This window comes from Lissotriton helveticus, chromosome 1_2 (genome assembly GCF_964261635.1).
Source record: "Lissotriton helveticus chromosome 1_2, aLisHel1.1, whole genome shotgun sequence".
Taxonomy (NCBI): domain Eukaryota; kingdom Metazoa; phylum Chordata; class Amphibia; order Caudata; family Salamandridae; genus Lissotriton; species Lissotriton helveticus.
In genome coordinates this window covers 229,815,633-229,835,035 of record NC_136058.1, presented here as the reverse complement: position 1 = coordinate 229,835,035, position 19,403 = coordinate 229,815,633, and positions in this window count along the sequence as shown.

Sequence of the window (19,403 nt, the reverse complement as noted above, 5' to 3'; positions counted from 1 at the left end):
ATCCATTCTGGATTCAACGCTGTTGTTGGTAAATTACATGGGGTTGTTAATGCCTCAAAGGCTGACTCCGCTGTTCTGACTGTGATACGTCTACCGTCAGCGTTGTCTTTTTCTCTTGCTATAGCAGTTTGAACTGCATGAACAATGTTGTCTTTAATACTGAACTTCTTTTCAGCTTCTGTGTACAAGTGTGATTTGTATGCAATTGGTACCTTTTCTCGCTCATTAGAGGTCAGGTATGTGAATCCGCATCTTCCTGGGATGACTCGAATCACAAGATTGCGTGAGTTATCACGAGTTTCTAATTTTGTTTTAATTAGCATGTCTGTTTGTAAAGATCTCAAAATTTCTGTGTGTTTTTGAGTCCAATTGATTCTTTTAAAATCTGGTTTTATTAGATCATAAAGGGGTTTGATCCTTTCTGCGTAATTTGCAATGTATGTTCTTCCAAAATTTAGGAAGCCTAGAATTGATTGTAAGTTTTTTAGTGTTCTAGGAGCTTGGAGTACTGCACATTTCTCTAGGAAATTGTCAGCCAGGCTTTTGCCTTCACTTGATAATTCATATCCTAAAAACAGGACTGTTAGATGGGCAATTCTTGATTTTTTAAAGTTGAATTTGTAACCCTCTGATGCGAACCCAAGTATTATGGTGTTCACTCTCTTCAAGTGAGTATCCAAGTCATCATCTGTTAGTAAATGCCCACGTTGGGCGCCATGTAGTGTAGTTCCTATTATCCCAATAGGCTCTGCGCATTGGAATAATATCTTCAATAGTATAGATCTAGGGCAGAGGTTAACTAGGTCTTCTACTGACGATATTAGACTTAAAGTTTTTGGTTTTGCCAGCTAGCTCAGAGTTCACTAGAAACTTTCTCGAATAGACAAGGAGGAGTTTAACTTCCCTGGATAGACAAGAAGGGATTTAGTTTCTGACAACCATAGAACATGACAACTTTGCTCTCCCCCAATCAAGAGTGTATCTCTAGAGTCGTGTGAAAACAAAAGACAACTTATTTTACTCAGTCAGTACGTGCATTCTTAGTTTCACCAGTTTGTAGAGAAAAGGAAGAGACGGGCGTGTTCAATAAAAGATGTTATTTATTGATCAGTCTCTTTTCTCGTACAAGAGAAATGAATCGATATTATTGCGATACTTATGGTTAAGTAAAGTGCATACAATAAAAGCAGAAGTATAAAATAATACTTCAGAAGCATTGATATGGTTTCTAAGCCATATGATAGTTAAAATTGATAAAATAGATACATACATATATACATTTGACTAACCGTACTCAACTGGTGCTTCTAACCACGCCTACCCCAGTGTACCTGACCTAAGCCTAATACGTGGGCGGGAGTAGATAAGTAGCAGTTTCAGTTAAGTTTGTTTTGCCAAGTGACTGACTCAAGAATTCTCTGCAAGGGGTTGTTCAGTTCTGTACCTGAGATCTAGAATGGTTGAGGGCTGGTATCTCTCGTCTCTGGTCTTGATATTCCAGCTACCTGCGAGGGCTGCTTGGAAGCGCCGGAGCTGGATTTCTCGGCAGGAGAAAAGCAGCGTCTCGTTCTCAGCGTGTCAGGAAGGCGGGGCAGCGCGTGTGGGCTTCGCTCTCTGCTGGGCTCCTCAGCGCGTCTCGCTGCTCCGATCTCGTCACCACCGCGTGTGTTTGCTTAAGGCAATGTCGGTAATATTTATACCTGTAAGGTGTCGAGATTGACGTAAGGATGGACATGGATACGTCAATAAGGATGTCATACGAACGGGCTTGTTCGCACATTCTTTTGCTGAAGTTCTCGGTGAAATCAAAACAATGGCCGCAGGGATTTTCCCAGGTTGTCATAGGTTTGATTTGTTTTGAGAACTCCGTATGCCTTATCAGGGGCTGGAGGAATAGTGCTTGTCTAATTAGATGGCATGCGTTATTACCTAATCAGATAACACGTTTCTGTGCAGTGGTGTGGCTTAATCAGATAACGGTTTTGCACCGTGGGTCGGCTGCTAGTTAAGTATTAACCAGAACAGGGCCGGGAATAGGGGAATCGATACAGAACCTATAGGAATACATCACACCCCATCTAGTGATGAAACATGGGATGTTTTTTCTGAAGCTTTAGCAAGATTAGGAAAACATTATGTGGATGTTATGTTATGTTATGTTATTTATTATTTGTTAAGCGCGCATACGCCCAAGGGCTTCTTGGCGCTGGTGAGAGAATCAAACATAACAGTGCATAAAAGACATATGATCACTATTTACAATAAGCCTGAGAAAAAAGAAAAGTTTTAAATGCCCTCCTAAAGGCAAGGAGGTCCCTACTATGTCGCAGAGTTAAAGGGAGGGAATTCCACAGTGAAGCGGCTAAAAATTGAAAACTGCTACCTCCCTGTCGTTTCTTTTTGAAACGAGGGACCTCAAGTAGGTCTTTGTGGATTGATCTCAAGCTGGGTGAGGGTTTATATTTGCGCAGCAGTTGTCTAAGGAACATGGGGCCCTTACCCTCCAAAGCCTTGAACACAATACAGCCCACCTTAAATGTAGCTCTCTGTTCCACAGGCAGCCAGTGCAAGGTCTCTAGTCCATGTCTGATCGATTCCCACTTCGGGACTTTACAAATAAGTCTCGCAGCTTGATTTTGCAAGTATTGCAGTCTTTTAAGTTGGCCAATAGGCGCCCCCAAATAGAGGCCATTTGAGAAATCGATATGCGACAGGACCAGAGCACTGACTGTCTGAATTAAGGCCAAACCTGTAAGAAGATGTGCTATTTTCTTAATCTTCCTCAGCTGAAAAAACCCCGAGGAGACCACTGTTCCGACTTGACTTTCCAAGGTAAGATCCTCACTAAGAGTCACTCCCAGGCTTTTTACTGTACGGGATTTTTTGGGGGGCGAGCCCATGTCCGACGGCCAGAAACAAGGGCTCCAGCTAATCTCACTCTTCCCAGGTAGAATGAGCTCCGTTTTTCCCGGATTTAACTTAAGGTGATTTAGAGACATCCACCTCTGGATAAAAGACATAGTTGCTCGAAAGTCCTCTGCCGCATTGTGTGAATTCAGCACAAAAACCAACTGCAGGTCATCTGCATAATTATATACATCAACCTTAAACTCTCGTAGGGAAAACAAAAGAGGCCGCATATACAAATTAAATAGTAAAGGGGACAGGGAAGATCCTTGAGGGACCCCGCAAAAAGAAATATTTTTAGGGGCTGTGAAAGAACCCAGTCGGACCGACTGGGTACGTTCTGAAATGACGGACTTGAGCCAAGCCAAGGCCGAATCTCGAAGACCAGCCTGTTCGACACGGTTGACCAAGATGGTATAGTCAACCGTGTCGAACGCGGCAGACAGGTCCAATAATACCAAGGCCTGGTGCAAGTCCCTGTCAGCGTTAGACCTTAAAGTATTCTGGACGGCCAATATCACAGCCTCAGTAGAATGACCAGGCCGGAATCCTGCCTGGTTAGGTTGTAAATAGCCTGAGGTTTCCACAAAGCTAGATAGGCAATTGGTTACATGAGCCTCCAATATTTTGGATAAGTAAGGCAGTAGCGATATTGGTCTGTAATGAATCAACTGTCATGGTTGAACGTCATCTGTTCTTTAAACGTAAACAAACACAAGATGAATCGTTTGAAGAGTATTTTGTGGTTTTGTGTGTTTTGGCAGCTAAATGTCAATTTGGCACTTATTTAGACACATCTTTGTGTGACCAATTAGTTTTTAATTGTTTTAACAAAAAGATACAAGAATTTATCTTGACATGCAAGAATCCTTCCCTTGAGGAAGTAATGGATATCGCAAGAAGCATTGAACGTTCTGTTGTTTCATCAAAAATCTTAACTCAAGATTCTGTTAGTAAAGCTTTTTGTAGTTCAGAAGTTATTCATGTCGCTTCTAATGTAAATTCTAACAAACCAGAGGTAAATGTTGTATCAACAAAACCTAAACCAAGCATTGAAAAAAAAGGTTCTTGCTACAGATGTGGATCTAAGTATCATTTAGGAAACAGTGTGAATTGCCCTGCATAAGGTAAGAGGTGCAATACGTGTAAAAAAAATGGCCACTTTCATAGTTCACAGATCAGTTAAACATAGGAGAAAAGTTAATTTTCTTAATGTTGAAGAAGATGATCTGTGTAAAGCCATGAGTAATACGTTGTCAACCATTGAAATTAACACTTTACGTGGTGATACCAAAAGATGTAAGGGTCCATTATGTAATGTACTAATCGGACCTATTGACATCAATGTCATGGCTGATTCAGGTTCACCAATCAAAATACTAGATGAAAAGACTTTCAAAGAATTCTGGTCTAAAGTTCTTCTCAAACCAACTGATGTCAATCCTAAGGCGTTTGGGGAATTTGATATCATCATGTCTGGATATTTTTCAGATTCCATCAAATTTAAAGGTAGAGAAATGTATACCAAAATGGATGTCGCTCTCAATGGTCGTGACATTTGGGGTGGCAAGACCAAGTGAATTTAGGGATTATTTTAAGACCTGGGCATTCAGAACCTGTTACCTTACGAGATCTTCCAATTTTATCTGTTATACAAGATCCTGCAAATGTTCTCCAGTCTGGTGGGGATGCTGCTTTGGAGAATTTATTCTCAAAATATTCAAGTGTATTCTCTGACAAAGTAGGCTTGGTCAAAGGTCAAACACATTATTAAACTCAAGAAAGATGCTATTCCAGTTGTTCAAAAATGCAGACCAGTTCCCTAGTCTGCTAGAGATGATTTAAAAAGAATGCTTGATGATTTATGTTTACAGGATATTATAACACCTGTAGAATCCGCTGAATGGGTTTCTGCTGCTGTTGTCGCACGTAAAAGTTCAGGTGAGATTTTTTTATGTGCGGATTTAAGAGTGCTTAGCCGCAATATAGTTGTGGACGGCCATCCCCTACCCAGAATTCAAGAAATGCTGGCTAATTTGGGTGGTAGTAGGTATTTTACCACAATTGATTTAAGATCAGTTTACCATCAGATTCCTCTCCCTAATGATTCTCAATCTCTAACCACATTTGTCACTCCCTTTGGAGTCTACATGTACAAACGAATGCCTTTCGGGTTAGCATCCGCTGCTAGTGTTTTTCAACGGGTAATGGACCAATTGTTTTCACATATCAAGGGAATCCAGGCTTTCCAGGATGATATCTTAATTCATACAGCTATGTTAGAGTCACATTATACCCTACTGGATGAAGTTTTACAAAAACTAGAAGCGGCTGGCATGACTGTTCTGTCAATGGTATAAAACCTAAGCTATCTTTAATTAATGCAAGATTCGTTAAGAGCATTTTTAGGACTTTGCAAATATTATGCTTGTTTTATACAAAGCTATGCTATTATTGTGCAACCTCTCGGGGATTTGTTAAAAAAATGCTATGTACATTTGGTCTGAAGAAACTCAACAGTCATTTAATTCTGTTAAAAAATTAATTTTGGAGGCACCAGCCATTAGAGCTTTTACTCACGGCCAAACGAGCATCGTGACAGTGGATGCGAGTTCTAAAGAATTAAGTGCCGTGTAAAGTCAAATGATTGATGGTCAAGAGTATACTGTAGCTTTTGCCTCCAAAACATTAAGTAGTGCAGAGGCTAACTACAGCACTATTGACAGGGAGGCTTTGGCGTGCTCTTGGGCCATGGAAAAATTTAAGATGTTTATTCGGGGTTCTAGATTCCAGCTTTTTACTCACTATAAACCTTTGATGTATATGCTTGGTGACAGTTGTTCAAACAAAGCTTCCTCTAGATTGATCAGACTTTTAGCTTTGAGGGTAATATATCTTCCAGGTAGTAAAAATGTAAGGGCAGACTGTTTGTCACATATTCCTCTGGAAGGTGGTGATATGGATGATTCAGTTAAGGACAGTGATTTTGATGCTGTTTTCACCATAAACGATTTGACACCGAACAGGAAGTTATCCGAAAATGAATGGGTTGAATGTGATGGAAAAGATCTTTGACTTCAAAGAGTGAAGATGTTTTTAGTCCATGGTTGGCCATACGATAGGAGCATGTCTATTCAAGACAAATGTTTTGCACAAGTTGATGCGGAATTTCTATTGTAAATGATGTTTTAGTTCAGGAAGACAAATTTGTACCATCTGAGGGTTTAAGGAGCAAAATCATTTTCCTTGGCCATGAAGAACATTTAGGAATTTCTAGCACTGTTCACAATATCAAGGATGTATACTGGTGGCCAGGTATTGATGGTCAAGTTAAGTTGTTTGTGAATAATTGTCCTGAATGTTTATGTCCTGATAAACATTGGCACACATCCACCACTCCTTTTTGTCCTGTAGAATGGCCAAAAGGTCCTTGGCAGAAGTTAGGATTGGACTTTTCTGGCCCCTTTAACCTTCTTGGGAGTGATAGTAAGTTTCTAATTGTACTCATTGATTAATTCAGATTCAAGGTCAGTCATTTCTTTTCTACAACATCTATTTGTATTAGAAGGTCTGCCTGCAGAAATTGTGACTGATAATAGCACTCATTTTACATCTAATGAATTTGAAATTTTTATGGAGGAGGTTTCTGTTAAGCATATGTTGGTACCTTTGTATAGTCCAGCTTGAAATGGCCTTTTAGAGAGAGCAAACAAGTTGTTGAAAGAAAGGGTCAAAACAGCTCTGGCAAACAGTTTGAATATGTTCAAATATGTAAATCAAAAGGTTTGGAATTACAATACAACTCCCCATTCTACCACTGATGTGTCCCCGTATGTGTTATTAAGGGGGAGGAACCGATTTCTCTACTTAGTCCATCGTGGCTGGAGGACAAGGTTGGTAGTACAAATGCTCACTCCGTTGATTTACATAAAGTCAGAGAACATGTGAAAGAAAACAAAGAATGTATGAGGAGAATTCTGACGAGAGATAACATGTTAAAGTAACTTCTTTGTGTCCAGATGATTGGGTTCTTATTAAAAAACCTATTAAGGTTAGCAAAGGTCAATCTAGGTTTTCCGAACCTGTTAGAATTGTTAAAATGGTGGTTATGTTATAGAATCGCGGATGGTGGAATCGAAATGCTGTAATAAAACTGACAGATGAACAAGCAAAAATAATCTATAAGAGAGTCAAAACTCAAACTAATTCTAACTGGTTTGATCTTGGTGATCTCACTCATGAGCATAATATTCTTGGTGATACATCTCGTTCTTCTCATTCTTTAGGGAATAGAGGGGAAGGTGATGTTAATTCTATTCCCAGCTGCATGGATGGGAATGCTATTCCAGATAATATTGGAGTATCTGGGGATAATAAACAAGTAAGATGCAGTTCTCGAATTACAGTCACTCCTTTTCGTACTGACGATGTTGTGTATTATTAATGTTGTTTTATTGATTTTACTTTCTTTCATTTTTGTTTAGTTTGTTTTAATATAGGAAGGGGGGTATGTAGAGAGTGGTATTTAATTGTTATATCTGTGTACCTTTAAAAAGTGGTAATAAGAATGTTATGTTGACAGGATTCTGTAATCTATAATGTTTATAGTGCATATTTAATTCTGTGACTGACTGCTACTGGATCTGTCATGGGTCTCTGCTGTGGAAATAAACCTTTCAGCTCTACTTCACAATACTTTAAGACTTTACGTCATAATTTCTTGGAAGGACTTTCTACAGTGGCACACGTAAATGCGGTGTTGTGTGGTGCATTGTGGCTGGGCAGCAACTCAAGTGAACCATAATGTGTATCCCTACAGCCACACTCCTACAGCCGGGTGAGGTGGGATCTGGCCCCCGTTTACCACGCACCTCACCCCTACTGGCAGCCACCCTGTCACACTGCAAGGTGCAACAAGACGGCTGGGGGAAATACTGAGAGTGAGTGTGGTAGTTGTATTCAACGGCTGCCAATTGAGAGCCCCAGGAGTTCTGGCTAGTGCTGGGTGCTGTTTGTTGGCTCCTGCAGTGAGCCCCGCTTGTGACCTGGACAAGGCCTCCTCAGCCTTCAGCCTTTCACCGTCTCCTCCAGATGACTACACTGCACCCCCTGTTTCACCCAAGAGCAGGTGGCGTGGCATGCTGAGGAGCTCTCTCAAGCTTCCTCAAGGAAACAGGACACCCTCGGCAGAGACTGAGGCAGAGGCAGAAACAGCAACAGTAACAGCAAGTTGGGGCCTGCGGAATGGTAGAAGCAGCGGACTCCAGTGAGTGGTGGGAGTGGTGGTTGAGCCTTGGGTTGAGCCTTGGGTAGGCTTTTGGGGTTGCCACCCTGTTCCATCCCTCACACCCCACTACCCCGCTCCCTCTTTTCTCCCCTCTCCCTGCCCGTGACACGTGCCCAGGGCCCCTGCTCCAGATTTGCAAGGCTGATAAGGCCTACAATGCCATTAAAGAACTATTAACCCCACAGAAGGACACTACATGGAAGTCTCCAACCACATGGACCTCTCCAGTGCGCATTGGACCACCTAACATTTATTCAGCATCCATCTGGCCAGCAAGCCTACTCGGCCACCCAAGGAACCTCTCCATCAAGTTGACGCAAAAGCTCACAGCCCATAGGAGATCGTAGGGAATCTACCACTATGAGGTCAGGAAGGAATAGGGACCAATCCCTTCCCGCCCCACAGGGACCCAAAGGCAAAAGGAAGACCAGGGCAACAAAACTTGACCAGGCGATCTGTCCAGAACACCTAGTGGACATAACTCCCCCAGGTTCAGTGTCACAGATCCCCCGTAAATATACTGGGGAGACCTGACAGTAGGTGCTCCCACGAGGGGAAGCCCACTACACACCTCTTTCAGCCAAAAATGTATTATAAATATACTTTCTTAAGGTTGCCGGTTATTCCATATTCTGCTCAAGTGGTAAAATCCAAGGCCTTCAGTAGCCCCTTCTCCCTACTCAATTAAAATATTCAACCTGCTGGCCCACAACCCAGTGACTTACCCCCTTCTGAGCAACTCACGGCTGCTTCATAACAAATGGAGAAGCAGGCAGACCCAGCCGCAACTAGCAATGCTGGTCAACATATGAGAGAAATAATAAAAAAGGACAATTCTCCAACTCAAGCCTCTACTAGTCCTCCCAGTCCCTCCTCTGGGCAGCCAGTCTATGGACTGGGTACATCAGTCTACTTGTCCATCCAAGCAAGCATTAATCATGACTGGGAGACAGCTCAACTACCCACAAACCATCAGTTAGGACTTAAAGGACACAGCCCTGAAGAAAGTGCAAATGCTCATTTCATTGCTCACAAAGAAGCCAGAAAGGAGAAGGGAAAAAACATGGCACTCCTGACTAACAATAAGCAAATCTGCCATGTCAATCTTATTTTCAAAAGCATACCCCAGATAGGCAGCCACAGCTGCAAACAAACCCAGCTGCAATGGAGCACTCTGAATCAATGATGAAGAGGAGTGACGTAGCCCTAGAAATCCTGGGGAGTGAACACAAAGCACTTTCATACCTAGGGTCTCAGGAGTGGGCTGATCTGGTTGCCTCCTACACTTCAGACTCCCCAAAAAACTCAGCTCCACACCTGTACAGCAAATATGCAGAACACGGCCAGGCTGCAATGCTGGGAACAGCACATCCCTACCCAACCACAGGAACACAACCGGCATCATGGTTTCACCGAGTCGACAAACCAACACTTGAGACACCTTATTAAACACCATGCAAAGAACAGTTGATGCCCTCCAATATCAGTACGACAAAATGGACCTGCAACTGACACTACTTAACACCTTAGCTCTCTTTGTAGGAGTCATTGATGAAAAACTGGGGAACTTAAATTCACTTATCAGCCAAGCCCAACAGGAGGCCAAACTGTCATGTAGTTGTGGACCCATTGTTGACAAGCTATGCTCACTACCCTTAATCTTGTCCACCCTGCATGAGGGCTTACATAAAGAATCAAAGGACATTAAACATACTGCCACACTGGAAAAACAAACATCGAAGAAGCCAACTGCAACGCAGTCTTCCGCAAAAAGCCTAATCCTTTCAACATTCAGGAGTCATGGAGGGGAAGACCATGATACCGCATCAACACAAACGCAAAGCACAACAACTATAGTTCAAAATGCCAAACAAAGACACCAACTTCGGAGGAAAGACTCGGAAAAAACAACCTTAGTCATATAGCAGTATACCCCCTCTTTGACATCAAAAAACAGGTAGAGGCGACAATACAACTTGAAACAACCAATCAACTGCCATCCCTGGCGCCACAACTTGGCTAGCTGACCAACCACAATTAGTACCCAGGAGGGCCGCCACGGAGATTCCGGTTGGCTTAACTTACATACCAGTTATCAAAAATACAGACTTGACACAGCCTTATTGGCTTAGTCGTCACTGCCCTGATCCAACCACCTCAGATGTGAGGGATTTACTTGTAATACAGGAATGCAAACATGTAAGAACTCAAAATACATTTGGTGGGACACAGGGCTCACACACAGGACAAGGCAATATCTAACACAGTCCCACCACAAGCATAGACAATCCACTCTATTACAAATGCAATGTTAGCCTACACCTTTTTACCTAACCCCTTGCACTCACTAACACCAAGGGAATCTAAAGGGGAAAATGTCGGGGCAAATCCAGTCTCAGCACCGGCACAGGGAATGCCAATCAGCACAATTATAAAGACAGCATTCGGTCCCTTGTCTCATGCAACATCAAAAAAGACCCAAAGACTACAGAACTAGGTACAGAAGGCTCCCCTGGTTACTGCGCCCAGATAGTTTAGGGCGCCAAAGTCATCACATGAATATTCTACAGCATTTTGGCCCTCAGGATGGACAGATACAGGGGAGCGGCCCCCCAGAACAACCCCTGCCTAGCAGCCAACACAATCGAGCACTTAACTCATCAGTCCCGAGTGTAAATCAAAAGGGATCTGTGACTCTCCGAATAGAGGGAATATTCTACAATTTTTTATTACCATACCAACCTTAAGAAGCATCAACACAACTGATCTCCTTTCTATAGAATTTATAAGGGATGACACGGCACAGGGCAGGCATTCTACCAAGGTCACCTGGAGATCAATCCAAATAGCAAACAAAGTATTGAACGAATGGAAAATCTTTAAAGCATGGGGCATACGTATTTCACCATCCAGATATCCTCTCCCACTACTTCCAACTGTGCAGGTGGAAAGCGATGAACAGCAGAGAAAATACATCCCCTGTGCTTAAGGGAGCACTATGTCGGTCGCCCAAAGGGAGCAGGCATACAGCGTTCGAACTGCCCAAAAACAGCGCCTTTCTATGCATCTGGAGACCCAGCAGATCCTTAGAACTGTCAACATAAACAGGTCTACACAATGACAAACCACTGAATACAAAAGGTGGCCGCAACAGGTCAAAACAACTCTAAGATTATGCTCATGGAACATCAATGGACTAAACAGCAAAGTAGCCAATCCCGAGTTTATAATATACCTCGAAATCCTTTGATATTGTCCTTTGCAGGAAACGTGGACGACAGACCCATTCCAACTACAAAGGTTCATCTGCTTCCACACTCAAGCTCTCAGGAAATTACAATATGGACATCTCTCAGGCGGTTTAGCAACCTACATATAAATAACAAAAATTGCCACCACAAGGGAAATCCTAGGGAAATCCTACCTCCCTTACCATCAGTAAACACTATCAAGCTAGTTCTAAAATTCAAAGGTCTCAAGGAAGAGGTGCTAATTGTCCACACATATATAAATCCAAAACAGAAAAATCAGGAATCAAGGCACCTAGTAGACCATCTCCTGTCAATCATAAGCTTGCCGAACACCTCCAATCTTACCCTCTCCGAGGACTTAAGCCACAAATCTTAAACTCATCATAAAATGATGTACAAAGATGTACAAGCTCAATCGCTTTACTGGAACATACCAACCCAAACTAGAAGCGAAAATGCCAGAGCAACCAAGGGGCATATTATCAAGCAGGGCGCTAAAACTATCGCTGTTTTAGCTGCAGAAAACTGATGCTAAAGCGGCGATAATGGGCTTGATAATATGCCCTGGAGAATTCCAATAGAAGCCCATGTTCACACAAGAACATGGGTTTCTTTTGGAATTTACAAGGCAATATTATCAAGCCCATTAACGCCGTTTTAGCTGCAGTTTTCTGCCGCTAAAACGGCGATAATTTTTAATGCCCTGCTTGATAATATGCCCCTAAGACGGGCAGGAAATTATTGAAAGATTTGGAGCACATCAATCTAAGGGCACTGAATCGAAGATTTCAGGAAGACTCCGCACCCACTGCCTCATATTACTCAGAAACTGCAAATTTCACTTTAGACTATACCCTAGTCTCCCTCCCTGCTCTTCCATCATGTAATAGGATCCCCCCCTAGGTGATCAAGGGGATAGTGGCCATTGAACCCAGGATGTTTCACTCCAAATAATTCAACATCATTTTATACTCTACCCAGGTGGCAGGCAAGCATGCCACACAAATTTAAAACAAATCAAGTTGTCACTGGTAAAATCTTTGACAGTTCTCCGTGGTGCAAAGATAATGTTACAGCATCCAATCGGTCGCACTGACAATCCAATCAGCAAATGGGAAACTTTCATTGCCAATCTTTGAACTTCCTTTTTATCAACTGCCAGATACATGCCATCTAACAAGCCTAGGGCCGGGCCTCTACCACTCAGCGGATTGATTTGAAACTGTTAAAAAAATCCATAAACAAATTACACAGATCACTAAAGCAACACCCTGGAGATCAGAAAATAAAACTATTATTAGGACATCAGAAAGGCATAATCAAAAAACTTAAATTGGACAGCAACAGGTCCAATGAAAATGCGATATGAGCAAAGCTTCAACATGATTCCAAAGAAAACAACAGCTCATGCTTTTGGGCCACCATCAACAAGGCACTGCAGAGGAGATTTGGATAACCTTTTTGGAATCCCACTTCAATCAGCAAATGTCTGGATCAAGATCTAACTTGGAATTCCAACCGACATGCCTCACTCAAATCGAATGGAACCTGGAGGAAGTGTATGATCAAATCTGCATAACAACTATCAAGATTTGGATCTCGAAAGGACGGAGAGAAGGGGCACCGGGGCCAAACAGAATTCCACCAGCCTTTTCTAAACAAGATCCAGAGTTCTGGTCAGGCATCCTGTCCTCCCTCAAAAGCGTCAGACAGCTTGGGCATCTACAAGCCTCCTGGAAGGGCCCTATAACCTCCCTGATCTTCACGTCCGGTGACAAAATCACACCGCAAAACTATTGGTTGAATGCACTACTAGACATTGAGGCAAAATACTTCACCAGTACTTTACTGATAGACCTGCAGGACTGGGCTAACCAAAAAAAATAATCCCCCAAAATCAAAATGGGTTTTGTAAGGAAACAGGTACCTCAAATACCAAACTAATAATGTCACTGCTCATCGACAAGGTAAAATCAACAAAACAGGCGATCCATTTCTGTTTCATCGATTTCAAGGCAGCCTTTGACAATGTCAACCGAGCAAGACTGTGGAGGAAACTGATGAATTGGGGCATCCCGTCAGCACTCTTGAACCTTGTAATACACCTACTAACTGACACATGGGTAAAGGTCAAACTAGGCAATAGCACACGTCTCTCGAGGTGCATGCCAACTACCAAGGGGCTCAAACAGGGTTGTGAACTAGTGCCAACCCTGTTTAACCTGTACATGGCAGAAATTACATAAATAATTTTAAGCACCTGCAATGCCCATGCCCCTTAACTCTGCGGCAAAGCCATCGCCAGCATTTTATATGCTGGTGATGTGGTCCTGGCAAGCCATACAAGGGGATGCAAAGTCTCCTCGACAAAAGAGTACGCAGCAGAAAACCATATAGAAGTGAACCTTGAAAAAATAAAAACCCTGACAATTAAAAACAGCAAACGACAGCCCCACACTTGGTACCTGCAAAAAACGCCAATCACGAACATCCCTGCTTAAAAATATCGAGGGGTAATTATCGACGATGGTGGTAAATTTGCCGGTGAACTCGAGACAATCGGAAGGAAGGGGATGGCAATAGCAACAAAATTAAGGCAGCTAAAAACAAAACTAACAAGCCCTAAATTAATCCCCTCCTTCGGGTTTCACAAGCCAAAATCTTACCTACCATCACCTAAGGCATTGATCCCCTGAGGGGTAGGGACTTAAAAACTTTGGATACCACACTGGCCAGGGACTAAATAGACTTGTTTAATATTCCAACTATGCCTCACCATCCTAGACCCAGTTAGCGTTCGGCCTAATCAAACAACTCTTGGCAAGGCAAGGCTCATGTAACTTGCTAAACCAAAGGGAATGATGGACGGAGTGTTGAACATCGCAAGCACTCACCCCAAGTCAACTGATCTGGGATTAATTCATCATCATTCATTAGCTCACTCCGCCACCCCAGTTCAGACATGGCCATATGCAAATCAGTCTGACCCTGTGCCTCATGGGAACAGTCCAGCCCGAACTGCCAAGCCATGTCTTCCCTGGACCAGATACAAGCATCCTGGGACAGGTTTCTAGCTAATCAGCCGTCATCAGCCAGGCTAGCTTGAATCCAGTGGCAAAGTGAGGAAGGAACCCACATCTGGGCATACCCTGCCAACTTAGGGCAAATAAAATGAAACCAAAGGGGATGATGGATGGAGTGTTGAACATTGCAAGCACTCACCCCCAGTCAACTGATCTGGGTTTAACCCATCATCATTCTTTAGCTCACTCCGCCACCCCAGTTCAGACATGCCACATGCAAATCAGTCTGACCCTGCGCCTCATGGGAACAGTCCAGCTCCAAATGCCAAGCCATGTCTTCCCTGGACCAGATACAAGCATCCTGGGACCGGTTTCTAGCTAATCAGCCATCATCAGCCAGGCTACCTTGAATCCAGTAGCAAAGTGAGGAAGGAACCCACGTCTGGGCATACCCTGCCAACTTAGGGCAAACAAAGGGACACCAAAGGGGATGATGGATAGAGTGTTGAACATTGCAAGCACTCACCCCCAGTCAACTGGTCTGGGTTTAATCCATCATCATTCAAAAGCCCACTCTGCCACCCCGGTTCAGATATGGCCATATGCAAATGAGTCTGACCCTGTGCCTCATGGGAACAGTCCAGCCCGATCTGCCAAGCCATGTCTTCCCTGGACCGGAAAAAAGCATCCTGGGACCGGTTTCTGGCTAATCAGCCTTCATCAGCCAGGCTACCTTGTGTTCAGTGGCAAAGTGAGCTAGGGACCTACGTCTGGGCATACCCTGCCAACCTAGGGCGAACAAAGCAAAACCAAAGGGGATGATGGACGGAGTGTTGAACATTGCAAGTACTCACCCCCAGTCAACTGATCTGGGTTTAATACATCATCATTCTTTACCTCACTCCACCACCCCAGTTTAGATATGGCCATATGCAAATCTGTCTGACCCTGGGCCTCAGGGGAACAGTCTAGCCGGAACCGCCAAGCCATGCCTTCCCTGGACCGGAAACAAGCATCCTGGGACAGGTTTCTGGCTCATCAGCCGTCATCAGCCAGGCTAGCTTGAATCCAGTGGTAAAGTGAGCAAGGGACCCATGTCTGGGCATACCCTGCCAACTTAGGACAAACAAAACAAAACCAAAGGGGATGATGGGCGGAGTGTTGAACATTGCAAGCACTCACCCCCAGTCAACTGATCTGGGTTTCATCCATTATCGTTCTTTAGCTCACTTCGCCACCCCAGCTCAGACATGGCTATATGCAAATCAGTCTGACCCTGTGCCTCATGGGAACAGTCCAGCCCGAACTGCCAAGCCATGCTTTTCCTGGACCGGAAACAAGCATCCTGGGACCGGATTCTGCCTAATCAACCGTCATCAGACAGGCTAGCTTGAATTCAGTGGCAAAGTGAGCAAAGGACCTACGTCTGGGCATACCGTTCCAACTTAGGACAAACAAAACAAAACCAAAGGGGTTGATGGACAGAGTGTTGAACATTGCAAGCACTCACCCCCAGTCAACTGATCTGGGTTTCATCCATTATCATTCTTTAGCTCACTTCGCCACCCCAGTTCAGACATGGCCATATGCAAATCAGTCTGTCCCTGTGCCACATGGGAACAGTCCAGCCCAAACTGCCAAGCCATGTCTTCCCTGGACCGGAAACAAGCATCCTGGGACTGGTTTCTGGCTAATCAGCCGTCATCAGCCAGGCTAGCTTGAATCCAGTGGCAAAGTGAGCAAGGGACCCACGTCTGGGCATACCCTGCCAACTTAGGGCGAACAAAGCAAAACCAAAGGGGATGATGGATGGAGTGTTGAACATTTCAAGCACTCACCCCAGTCAACTGATCTGAGTTTAATCCATCATCATTCTTTAGCTCACTCCGCCACCCTGGTGCAGACATGGCCGTATGCAAATCAGTCTGACCCTGTGCCTCATGGGAACAGTGCAGTCTGAACTGCCAAGCCATGTCTTCCCTGGATTGGAAACAAGCATCATGGGAAAGGTTTCTGGCTAATCAGCCGTCAACAGCCAGGCTAGCTTCAGTCCAGTGGCAAAGTGAGTAAGGGACCCACGTCTGGGCATACCCTGCCAAATTAGGGCAAACAAAGCAAAACCAAAGGGGATGATGGACGGAGGGTTGAACATTGCAAGCACTCACCCCCAGTCAACTGATCTGGGTTTAATCCATCATCATTCTTTAGCTCACTCCACCACCCCAGTTCAGACATGGCCATATACAAGTCAGTCTGACCCTGTGCCTCATGGGAACAGTCCAGCCCAAACTGCCAAGCCATGCCGTCCCTGGACTGGAAACAAGCATCCTGGGACTGGTTTCTGGCTAATCAGCCGTCATCAGCCAGGCTAGCTTGAATCCAGTGGCAAAGTGAGCAGGGGACGCACGTTTGGGCATACACTGCCAACTTAGGGCGAACAAAGCAAAACCAAAGCGGATGATGGAGGGAGTGTTGAACATTGCAAGCACTCACCCCCAGTCAACTGATCTGGGTTTAACCCATCATCATTCTTTAGCTCACTCCGCCACCCCAGTTCAGACATGCCACATGCAAATCAGTCTGACCCTGCGCCTCATGGGAACAGTCCAGCTTCAAATGCCAAGCCATGTCTTCCCTGGACCAGAAACAAGCATCATGGGACCGGTTTCTGGCTAATCAGCCATCATCAGCCAGGCTAGCTTGAGTCCAGTGGCAAAGTGGGCAAGGGACCCAAGTCTGGGCATACCCTGCCAACTTAGGGCAAAAAAGCAAAACCAAAGGGGATGATGGACAGAGTGTTGAACATTGCAAGCACTCACCCCCAGTCAACTGATCTGGGTTTAATCCATCATCATTCTTTAGGTCACTCCGCCACCCCAGTTCATACATGGCTATATGCAAGTCAGTCTGACCCTGTGTCTCATGGGAATAGTCCAGCCCGAACTGCCAAGCCATGCCTTCCCTGGACCAGAAACAAGTCTCCTAGGACCGGTTTCTGGCTAATCAGCCATCATCAGCCAGTCTAGCTTGAATCCAGTGGCAAAGTGAGCAATGGACGCATGTCTGGGCATACCCTGCCAACTTTGGGCGAACAAAGCAAAACCAAAGGGGATGATGGACGGAGTGTTGAACATTGCAAGCACTCACCCCCAGTCAACTGGTCTGGGTTTAATCCATCATCATTCTTTAGCTCACTCTGCCACCCCAGTTCAGACATGGCCATATGCAAATCAGTCTGACCCTGTGCCTCATGGGAACAGTCCAGCCCAAATTGCCAAGCCATGTCTTCCTTGGACCGGAAACAAGAATCCTGGGACTGGTTTCTGGCTAATCAGCTGTCATCAGCCAGGCTAGCTTGAATCCAGTCGCAAAGTGAGCAAGGGACCCACGTCTGGGCATTGACATTGACTGTTCCCTCTGTTTTCCACTTGAGTGAAAATTTCATCCGGAGCATGTTTATTTGCCAATTTCAAGTAATTTACTGCAGGTCCAAACACCATTTGGGCGACAAAAACTGCTACTCAGGTACACTAATGAAGGATTACAGAGATGTAAAACTACTATTTGGTGGATGTGCTTGTAGTAACTACACAAACAAAGTAGTGGTTTGTGGTGTTTCCCAAATAATGAAGAGACAGGAACACAATGAATAGAATAACACAGGTAGGTTTATTGCACCTCATCCACCAACAGCGAGCAACAACTGACTAGTATAGAATCTAACAAGAGAATTCTAACAAAAGCATTCTTAGAAGAATATTGAGTACAGTTCTGTATTCTGGTTCTATGTGTGTGTGCGTGAGCAAAACAACAACTAATATCACACATCTTCCTCCTTAACAATAACACATGATATAAAAGCAATATATAAAAATCAATGTTGAGAAAAACTAAATAAATCAAGAGAAAAATTGCATGAAAAAAACCCAGAAGAAATATATTGTACATAGTCTTTCATATACACAGGAAGTCTGCACAATCTTTGACTCCTTTCTCTAACAAAACTTGGAACACTAGAGGAACCAGTGGAAGAAGACAGAGTAGCAGACAATTTGGAATAAGAGCTAATGTTATCACCATCTATTTTAGTTAATGGGACATCAGAATTGACCACAACTATACGACTCTTATTCCAAACTCTCCCTTCACTGGTCTTGACAACATTCTTAAACATTTTAACCACAGGTCTAACATCAGTATATTTAGACCAAGGTTGACAATCAACAGGAGCTTTAATCTGTACAAGATCACCTCCTTTTACGTCCTGAAATTGAGCACGTTTTTTTTCATCAAAGTATAACTTCCTATTAAGCTGCTTATCCAGTTCTCGCTTCCTCCAAACTCCTATCTGGTTGTCAACAAAGCCTTTATTTAACTTCATCCATCCAGGACACAATTTAAAATAGGAAATTCTACCAGAGTTCAAAGGGAGATTTCCCAGTAGTGCAATGAGGAGTTATGCGGTAAGCTGTAATCCTGTCCTGAAGTGCATCTTTCCAACTCAAACCATTAGCCCTGGCAAGTTGTATGCTTTCCTTGAGAGTATTATTGACCATTTCTATAGCTCCATTGGTTTCTGGGTGATAAATAGCACACCTCTTATGAACAATGCCGCAGTTATTTAGAAAGCGTTTAAATTCATTCGAACAGAACTGCAGACCATTGTCAGAGAGAATACTGTTGGGAAAACTCTCTCTCTTAAAAACTCCTTATAAAAATGTAATGACAAATTCAGTGGAAATTTCTCTAACAGCACCCACCTCAATCCACCTGGAATAAAGATCCACAACAACAATTAAATAAGGAGTGTAACACACACCATGCAGAGGACCAACAATGTCAATAGAAATGTCATCCCGAGGCGGATCACGGTTAAGCGAGCTCACGCTGCTAACCGTTGGTTCACTACAGATCTCAAGGAGAAGAAATTGGCCT